Source organism: Gambusia affinis, linkage group LG17, assembly GCF_019740435.1.
Source record: "Gambusia affinis linkage group LG17, SWU_Gaff_1.0, whole genome shotgun sequence".
NCBI lineage: Eukaryota > Metazoa > Chordata > Actinopteri > Cyprinodontiformes > Poeciliidae > Gambusia > Gambusia affinis.
In genome coordinates this window covers 6941573-6952563 of record NC_057884.1, presented here as the reverse complement: position 1 = coordinate 6952563, position 10991 = coordinate 6941573, and positions in this window count along the sequence as shown.

Here is a 10991-nt window from a genome sequence, read left to right as displayed (position 1 = left end):
AAAAAAAAACATCTTGCAACATCATGAGGGACACCAAAAATACTTTGTTTCAAAAACATCATAAACTTCTCTCCATTAAAATTGTTTTTAACTAACTATTAAATGTACTGATATATAACGTTTATTGTAATGTTTCTATGTACGGCACTTTGGGACTAATGTCTTGAAAGGTGACTTTAACTTTTCTATGAAGTATACAACTGGTTCACCCAATGCTTTACCATTGGCTGATTTAGTTTTATGGCACTTGCTCAGTTTCTCCTTGTTGTCAATGAAGATTGGAGAAATGTTGGACATTAAGATACATTTTAGGGTTGTACTCTGAGGCAAGGCAACTTTCAGACTTCTTACAAAATGGAATATCGTACCGTGTTGTTGTATAGTATAAAAAGAGTCTTAATAGTTTTGTTGCTGATAAAACAAAAAGTACAACAGCGCAAAAGTCCTTCGCTTCTTCAAAGAACCCTTTGTAGTCGGAACTGTTCAGACGTCTATAAGCTTGACAATACACTACATGACAAAACGCTATTTGGCAGATGAGAGAATGCGGCTCGGCTACAACTTTTCAAATTTAATAGAGGCTACTGTTTGGAGGAAATGAAAGGGATGGGTGATGCGGAAGGGCTTACGGAGGGCGATGTCAAGCTAAGATGCGGGCGGCGGATGAAATGCAGGAGGCGAAGCAGGCGTGCCAAGCCCGAGTGGAGTTATAGACACGCAAGAAAAGCGTTTCCAAATACTGTGGGTGCATATTAAGTCTGCTGTCAGACTGGGTCAAATGCTAATGTGAAATATAAATTTACCTCTCCACCGAAGGCTTGTAGGGAAGGTGTCTCGGCTTTATATTTAAACCTATTAGAAAGTTTTAAAGTGAAGAAAGTGGGTATCGGAGCATAAAGAAAAGTTGAGTCACAACTTTGCACCCTTGAAGTGAAGAACTATTTTCCTGAACCAGGTGTCCTTTAGAACATATTATTGTAGTAGTTTTATTGTACTTTTAGACCATTCTAACAAGCTACTGAGCCATTGTAAATCATAAAGGCAAATGTCCGTTAAAGGGCAATGGGTTACTTTACTAGCTACATGGGAATTGTAGGGGTGAATTCAAATGAGGGATACCATGACTCGCCAGTCGGAGAGGGTTCTGCAGAACATGTCGAGTAGGAGAGTGGGACATAAAGACAGCAGCGGAACAGGCCGTAGATATTAAAGGAGGAAGAGACTGAAAGGGAGTAGTACAGCTGCTGTATAAATTTGTGTGAGAAAACGAGGGAAGAGGATGAGAGAACAGGTGATGGATACTGAAGCACAGTGTGCGGGAATGAATCGAAATAGCTATCCTGGAGTAAACGATTGGAGAGGTGCTCCCCTGTTGTATGCACCAGATGGTGTTCATTGATTATTCATTGCGTGCGATGGATGTCACTGTCACCACACACGGCTCTGTTCTGCATTCTGCTCTCTGTCTCTGTGCACCTGGGGGCAGCTATAGATGGGGAGTGGAAATGGGGGGCTGGGGAGGTGTTGCTGGAGGGAGATGCGCTATACAATATGTGAATATTGCTGGGGTTTGGTATGAAATTGATTTATAGATTGCATGCAAAACATACAAACAGCAAATATGCTGGGTTATTTCTTTATTTCAAATGTTGGATTTGCAATGTTGAGATAGAGGTTGGGTAGTTTTACCCAAAAAAAGAAAAAACATTGGATCAACACTTGTGAGCTATTTGCTGTGCTAAAGAAGCAGCTAAAATAAGCAACATTTTTTATGCCACAACCTAGATGTAGAGGTGCTGACAAGTGGTTACAGATGTTTTCTCAATGTGTCCATTCATTCAAACTAACAGGCAAAATACAAATTACATACATGTGTCTTCAAACAGCCAAGCAATAGAATATTACACGATATCTTCCTATTATAACAAAAAAATCAATTTAGAAGGGAAACAATAATTTCCTATTCAAAATGTCTTTGGGGGGGCAAAAAAAGTTGATAAAAATTACAACAAATGATCAACATTACAGACTGTATCAAGATTCATGTAGAAATATGTTTACATCAGCACATGTAAGATTGAAAAAGTAATGGTGGCCAGGTAAAATTAGATTAGGACAATATATTTATTACTACTTTAGGTCACTGTGCAGTTTTGAGTACACGGTATTTATCTTAACAAATCTTGACCGATTTCATTTTGAAAATTAACCCAAAATATATACACCTACATATTTAGAGTGCAATATAAAATTTAAATTTTATTCTGACTATTTTTGTTTATGTCTTAAATAACATGATGTTTTAATGCAGAGCCAAACTAAAAAGTTTTGGGAGTCCAATTTATGAGGTTTTTCCTTTTCAACTAAATTTTTCGCATACTCCTATTTTGGGCTGAAATCTAACTGTTGTGTTAAATCAGCCTAGGGATGGACTGATCCACCCTTGATTTTGAACAAATAATCCAAACTCTTCTTTCTAACTCAACGGTTTTTAGGTCATGCAGCTGTTTAAACTCTGTGTAAATGTACTTTCCCCAAGAGAATGCAAACGGATCAGATGGATTTAGGCGGCAGTAAGATATTGGTTTTAAATCAGTTGGTTGTCAATGCTGATTGGTCTGCATGTCTTATTGGTCCATTTGTATTGTTCTGGATGATGCACCAAATTTCATGCAATCAGACACTTAATATCATGCAGAGTTTTAGAATAAAATAAAGATTTGGACTAAAAAGAACCCAGACAACTCCGTCACTGGATACACACTCAAACTGAGTGTGAAGCCACTTGTTTTGGGCCGTAGTTACTCCCAGACTTCAGTCACTAACTCCTGCTCCACTTCCATTTGACCAAACTGCTCCACTCTGTCATTCATGGATATAATTCAGGATTACTCTGTCACTCCCAATTTGCATTCTTAATGCCTGAAGAAGAGACGGTAAGGGAAAAACTGTGGCGAGAAGTCCATGACAGAGACAAGTAATGCAATTATGATTGTCAGTAAGATGAAAAATAGTCATGAGAGATGTGGAGAGATGCATTCAGTGTAGCACTCACATTGCAAGTCAAGGGCTGTACGTGGCATTCAGTAGGGAGGGTTGAGAACATAATTATACATTGCTGGTGCATAGGGGCAAACTGCCTGGAGGTATTGATCCAGGTCCATCTAATTCTGTTTTTGCTTCTATTGTTGGAGACTGGGGTTGTCAGGTGAAACAAAGTTATCAGACTGAACATGGCAGGACCCCTGCATGAGCAGAAAGGATTGCCACATTGCTGTATTGGTCTCCAAATTGAAGGTATTCGACATTCCCTGGTAAGTGAGAAGGCCTTTACCACAATTAGGTCATTCTAGTATTGATGTGTTCTGGTGGAGGTGGCAGACAGTCAGACATTTGAATGCAATAGTGACATCATTTTACAGTGAATCCAGCCATCCATCAAAGCCAATAGCCTAAGCAGAGAGATGCAGACTTCCCTCTCCCCAGTCACTTAGATGATTCTCACCCCATCTCTTGGGGAGAGCACAGACACTCTGCAAAGGAAGTCCAGAGCTCAAAATGGACTGGTACAGACACCACACTAATCCTCCTATTGATTGCTCGCTCCATTTTCCCCTCATTTGTGAACAAGAACCTGAGATACTTTAACTCCCCAACTTTGGTCAAGACCTTGGATGCTCAGAACTGCCCATTTTAATAGCTCACCCACAAAACATTCCCCAATATACAAACTGGAAACTGGCTTAGCACTGCCATCTTCCTTATTTCTCTTCTTGGTTGCTTTGCAAAACCCAACCAACAGCGGGTCAAGTATCACTTGATATTTCAGCTTCCCAAGCTGCATTTCCTTCAAAATATCTTTGATATGTTGTATGAAAATCAACAGACAGACTTTCCACAAAGTAGTTTGAAGTTACACTCAACAGAAAAAGCTCAATCAGCAAATACTGAACCGTGAATTGGTGGGCGTCAGCTGTAATGTACAGGGGTTTTTTGCCACAAATTTGTACTCAAGCTAGAAAATTCAGTTTTGTTGCATCTGAGCAGATCATCGTCCACAATTTTACTGTCACCATTTAGCTTTTTGCCAACTACAAACAAGGCTTTTTAAGGCCTTCTTTCAACAGAACAACATTGAGATTGGATTACAGTCATACTATGTTTACTAAAAAAGTACTTTCTAAAGGCAGTTGGTCGTATTGCATTTTATTTACAGATATTAAAAGGAGAACTTACTACTTGATCGTGATAAATTTTCCAGATTTTGTGGGGGAAATAAAATTTGAAAAAACATGGTTTTCCGCTTGATAATTATTCACTATTTTGTCTTTGACTACGACTTTAAACCCCCCAAAACAAGAGTTTGACGTTGAAGCGGTGTAAATTCCTTTACACCTTTTACAACAGTACCTTAATTCTTTTTTTTCAAATTGCAACAATTCCATAATTTGGTTTGATTCCCCACAAAGCAACTGATGCTGAATAGTTCATTGTTTACAGTTAAAATAATCGTTACAAATGACGATGCCGAATCATTCATTACCGAATCTGATTTAAAATTGATTAGAATTTGTCCAATATTTTTTTTTCCCCCATCACTTTTCAAAAAGTACAAGTACAGATTCTCAAGCCACCTAAAGCAAGAATAGTGTTCTACTAAACACAATTCTCGACTTTCACACAAAAGAAGAAAAAATGTCATCACCTCCATTGTGGAAACTATTGAAAATGACTGTGGTGAAGATGCGACTGGCTAATGGGCTGGAGCATGTTGCTTTTAGCTTCCCTGCAATGATTGGCCGAAGTCCCTGAGAAGAACACTGGCGCAGCCTTCAAACTAGAACGAGCGTGTGAAATCTCTCGTGTACACAGATGGCACACATTTTGGCAGCACTGCTCTTTAGCAATACATATCCACAGATAAATCTCCACACAAGGCACACATGAATGTGCACACATGGTAGATCTGAACCTTGGCAGAGGACCGTCCACAACATTCAGCCAAAATGCTTTACAGCATGCAGCACATGTGTCATCCCTACATGTGGGCACTTAAGTGTGAAGAGAACTGTCCTTGTTGCTTCTTGGATCACAGTTATATTTGTGATCAGAGGTTTACACTCGTGCATAAATTCTGTATTAGTATCTATATTTTTTTATAGATATAAACTAATCATAGACTTCAAATGTTTGTCACAGACTTGGCTTTTAAGGAACATGCTTGATAGGGTAATTGGCTTCTCTTAATTGCCCTTATGGCTGTGTTTGAGTGTATGGTTGTTGGTCCTCTGTTTAACTATGTTGTCCTGCAACAGACTGTTGACCTTCGTCCTTTGCTCTGGAGAGAATTTGTGACATCAGGAGTATATTTAGGTTTGTCATATTGATCCAATTTTATCACAACCGTTTAGCAGACATTGGTGACACATTTCACCCGAGAATTCATCTTGCAGTTCAACATACATTTCTCAACTTTGTTTGATACACAACACTGTTGAAGACTCACGTTGAGGTGAAATCCGAATTTATCTCTAAAACACAGGAGACAGTGGATGAACAAGGGGAGAAACGGTCACCCAAGAATCACAACAAGAAGGAGATGGTATCTTCTGAAAGTTGGTGGGATGAACCAGCTCCCATATATCAAAAGATTTCTCCTGAAAACACTTCATTGGTCACTGAAATGGAATCCATTTCTGAAACACAGGAGACAGTGGATGAAGTAAGGTTGAACCAGCCACGCAAGAGAAAGAGAAAGAAGAAAAAGCTATCATTCCAAGCCTGGTTGGAGTTACATACCCCCATTGATAAAAACGTTTCTGCTGAAAATACTGAAAAGCAAGATGCTTCACTGGTCCCTGCAAAGGAATCAATCTCTAAAACACAGGAGATCAACCAAAGAAGACACAACCAATTTAATTTAAGCCTGTCAAGAGAACCCCAGAAGAAAGGTTTCCTGCAACAACCATTTGCATGACTTCAGAATCAGCCACTGAAAATGTGGATGAAAAGCGTGATAATTCTGTGCCAGAGAAACAAGGTGATCAGGCAGATTTATTAGAACAGGAGACTTGTACCATGGAAGCTATGACTGCTACTCCACAACTGGTCTCTGAGAAAGAATACGTCTCCAAAACACAGGAGGCAGTGGGGCAACAAGGGAAGAAACGGCCATGTAAGTGTAAGCATGTGAAAAAGCCACCGATATAATGGAAAACCTTCCCTGAGCCAGATGCATCAGTGGATCCAACATCTTGAAAATGACTGCTGGTCTGTGCTAGGAAACCAAGATGACCAGGCAGCTTCATTTTGCAAAACTTTCCCTGAGCCACTACCTTGCATCGATCTACATTTTTTTGCACAAGATATTAAAATGAAAGGCGTTTTAATGCCAGCAAAGGAAGGTGATCTCTTCACCACAACTGATCACTAAAAATGAATTGATCCCTGAAACACTGGAGACAGCTGATCCGCAAGGGAAGAAACAGTCACTAACATGTGCATATGACATCCAGCCATTGTGATATAAAGAATCAATACAGTGAATGAACATAATCAAACATACCGGCTTCATCCCACCTTATCATTCTTCCGAATACCAAGAAGCAGCTGTCTGTCCATCTTCATATTGGAGATAATGTCCGCCATCATGTGGAGCTCTTCTGCTTAACGGATTCAGTTTGTTATCCTACCGGAAGATCAGTTTTGCATTGTAATATATGATTAGCCACTGAAAGTGAAATCATAACTCACTGAATTCATGGACTCCAGAGGATGATCACGGCAGTGAGATCCAATGAGAGGTGAGGCTATTTTGTAAAAATAAAAGAATATGGCAGTATTTGTAAGAGTTCACGATATCAGATGTAATTTTAAATAAAAAGAAATCACCCTCCCCTTGTTTTGGCATTATGAAAATGACAGTATGCTGAAGATGGTTGTGTGACACAAAAACATTCACCATTTTGCAACACACAAAAAGCATTCTTGCCATGACTTCGAGAGCCGCGGTGTCATCTGTGATTGTCCACCAGAACATTGCTTTGACATCAATATCATACTGAACCAGTAGCTTCGTAAAAATCGTACTTTTTCCCGCCATTTCACACAAATGACCTTCTGTTTTTCTTTCATGGGCTTCAGTTGCTTCGTAGATCTTCTTCTGGTGTTTAATGGCGGTTGCCTGACGAACTCTAAAGGTGCGTTACTGTCACCAACTGGACTGGAGTGTGAACAGGAGGTTCGCAGGGAAAAATTTATTCTAGAAGATTAGTTTTTCAAAAACTACGTTACAAGATTTTATATTTTTATTATAATAATTGCAAAACGTTTTTAGCTGTACTAAAAACGTACAGCTATTGCAATATTGAAATATTGGCTCCATTGCTCATCCTCTATTGTTCTTGTATACCTAAATATTCCCAATTTTCAGATCTTAGTAATAGAATTAAGTCATCTCTGCTTTTTTTTTTTTCAGTTATCTGCAGCTATGATTTTTTTTCCTGTGTCTGAGCCAAATGGAGGACAAATTGTAGATCCATATTTTCATTTATTAAACTAACATGAGTATGCACAAAATAACGAGAGTAATAATGGAAAATCCTTTTTCTTCTCTCTGAAGATTCAAGAAAAATAATAATTTGAACTGGCATGTTAAGCTCTTTGCGAGCTCCAGCTTCTGTTTATGAAGCAATAATGCAGCCAAAAATAAGTTTCCAATTAACAACAGAATGCCGATTCCCAAGTGTTATGTGCTGAAATGTAAACTTATTGGAAAATGTTGACCTTTAAACCTTGCAAAGCTCACAATTCAGCTAAGTGATCTCCCTTTGACAGGCTACGAATGCCTCACTTCTCACATAAAAAAAAAAACATACAGAACACGTGTTTATAGTTACCTTGAGCCCAGCAGCATTCACAAGTCAAAACAAGAGTCTCGGTCTTACATTCAAAATGATGAAAAATCAGCATAGTTTGGGATGTGTTCTGAGTATCTATAGTAATTTCAGCTTCGTATAGTGTGTATGTCGCCTATATAAAAGCCACACATTAATGCTAATTAGGGAACATTTTGTGAGTGAGCAGGTGGCTGAACTGCTGACAAGGACACAATTGTAAATATTACTGCCAAATTGAGAATCACAAAGGGGACATCTGACTTTATTTTGCTTTGCCTTTTTATTGCACTGTAATTAAAATGAATTGTCTTTATCGTTGTTGTTTCTCCTCTCTCAGACCCCGTCTTTATTGTCCCATTGATTTATCATCGGCTGTTATTCCAGTCCACGCTTGGCTTGTAATAGGCTTTGCTCCGATGTTGCCCCGAGCCTCAGTAAAAATTTGGGTATTGTTTCTGCTTTCTTTCTGGGCCAGTGAGATGAATCTGGAGAGAAAATAAATGAAACAAAACCAAATAAAGGAAAGTGCATTTGAAAAAAGGAAAAAAAAAAAGAAATAAAATCTCTGGATGTGTCATAGAGCATTTACTTTGAAAGTACTCCCAGTGATTGCTGCAGTCTCGGGTCCAGAGATATATTGTGACTGCTTCTGCTCCCTGGATGGTTAAGAATTAATCGGGTTACATCTTAATAAAGAGTAAAAACTAATTTAAAGTACAGGTTACTTTTTTCATGTTCAAAAAACATTGATATTTGTTTAGATAAAACACCGTGATTTGAAGCATACAGGTGTTGTTGGTGGGTTTTGAAGTATTTATTTCTTTAGTCTGGAAAACAGGAACTTTCCAGAGTAGTTACATGGATGTAACAAGAATGACAGAAGTACAAACCAACCAAAACTTGGTTATATTAAATTGAAAGAGACAATTTAATGAGAGCATCAGGCAAAAAAGCCGCTCATAGGCCCATGGTAATCAGAAACAGAATAATTTATATCGTTAGTGGGTGGAAATGACAAAACTGAAAGTGCTTATGAGTCTTATTTTCCTCTACGAGTGTAAGAAAGATATAGAACATGCGTGGAGGAAGGTGGTCTGGTCCAATGCAATCAAAAAGCAACTTTTTGGGCTATATGCAAAACACAATAGAAAGCGAACCTATCACTGTAACGCTGTGGGGTGTAGAGAAGGGAAGCTGGAAAGAGACGGATGAAGCCAAATATAGGCCAATCCTGGAAGAACACCCAGGAGAAAAACCTTTCCTGCAAAAGACTTGTGAGTGCAGTGAAGCTTTATCTTGCAGTGGTGCAATAAACCCGACCACACAGTTAGAGGTGCAGTCCTGAAGACCGGAATGAAATACCTGCTTTAGGTCAAAGAATATCTCTGTGCTACAGTGGCTTTCAACGTATTTCCAATGGATAATCTCTGGCAAAACTTGAAAACTGATGTGTCTCTTCATCCAGTCTTCCAGAGCTTATGCAAAGAAGTAACAAACTCTTTTTTGGATGATCAACTTGAGTAGCAAGTTTGTCAGATTTAATAAATGTTTGAAGACTTAAAAAGATGTAAAAGTCCCAAATATTTAGTTAGATTATCACAGTGATTGTTCATGTTTTAAGAAACGTCTTCCCGACAATTTGTCAAAATGTAGCGCAGTGTTCATAAAATGTTAAGAATCTGTAATTGGTTGTAGCACTCTGACTTTTTATTCCTGACAGAATCTTGAACTTTGAGGCGTACGGCGCCCCGCACGGTGAGGTCAAACCCCTCCCCGCCTTCCTCCTTTTGTCTCAGAATTAATGCTACAGCGATAGCAGCGAAAGGCCAAGGTATGCACAAGCTAATTACCCGACTTCGCTTTCAAGAAATCCTGGGCGAGTGTGAAGTAATTGCCAGAGAGGGACAACATGCAGAATGATGAAATAAAGTGTAACTGTCAGATCCAAGGGTGTATGAGGTTGTGATGTGGCTGCCGAGAAATGGAGGCTACAGGCGGCGCTGATATGTTTCCTAATGCACCCTTCGCAGCTTGAAGATGCAAATATATTCCCCTGCTGAGTGACAGCTCGCTGTGTCATGTGCAGCGAGATCCTCCGAGGAACACACTACTTCTGCGTGCAAGTTTACTTCTCTCTCCGTCTCCAAAAAAATATTATTTTTTTTGTTCGCCCTCCCCCTTTATTCTGTTGAGTAGATCAGTTTGTATCAGGTGAGCACTCAGAGTGAAAATAGAAACAATCATTTATTCATCGATTGCAACGTCAAAGGACTGAAAGACAGTGGGAGCAACAAAGAGCGTGAACGATTGACTGGCTGAATGATGAAGGAGAAAAAGAAAGATGGCAGTTGAGGTGATGGAGAGCAAATCAAAGATGGTAAAACTGTTGAGCGAGCAAAAAGACGACGGTCTGGCTTCAAAAAGTAGAAGCAGATGAAGCGAGGAAGAGCAAGAAAGCCCTTGTGGCTTGTTGGTAGTAGATCACTACAAAACATACGTAAAAGAAGTGTTTAACATCAAATTTAAAGAGACGGAAAACGTGTTCCTTTTAAGACTACAGAGGCAGGGATGTTATTTCCATATTCTTAAGTAAAATAGACGGATAATGGACAGAGGCAGGGAGACGATACCTCAGGTTCAGAACGAACTACAGACTAAATGAAGAACTTCATAAGAAATTCAAAATGTGACTAATCTGATGACTAATTGAACAAACATTTTTGAAATTCAGGAGGGAGTCCAGTGCTTTTTAGATAACAATTGGCTGAACTGTTTGGTAGTTTTCCTTTTCTTGTTATTCCATTAGAACTCATCTCATTGACTGAACCCTACAAACCCTCTCATCCATATTAATTTTCTGCCTCTAGCCATCTATCATTTCTAGTTCCTTGACATCAAGCTAGTTGCTGATAACTACCACTCAGTGTTCAGATTGCCAATGCTGCTCAGAGCATTTGAATTTTCACTAATAACCAATTGAAACTATTTGTAAAAATGTTAAGGTTTGAAAAACGTCTCATTCAGCAATCCGATTTTATCAGCTGTAAGCAGAGCTTCTGGATGTGAAATGTCCAAATTAGGAACGCTACAGTT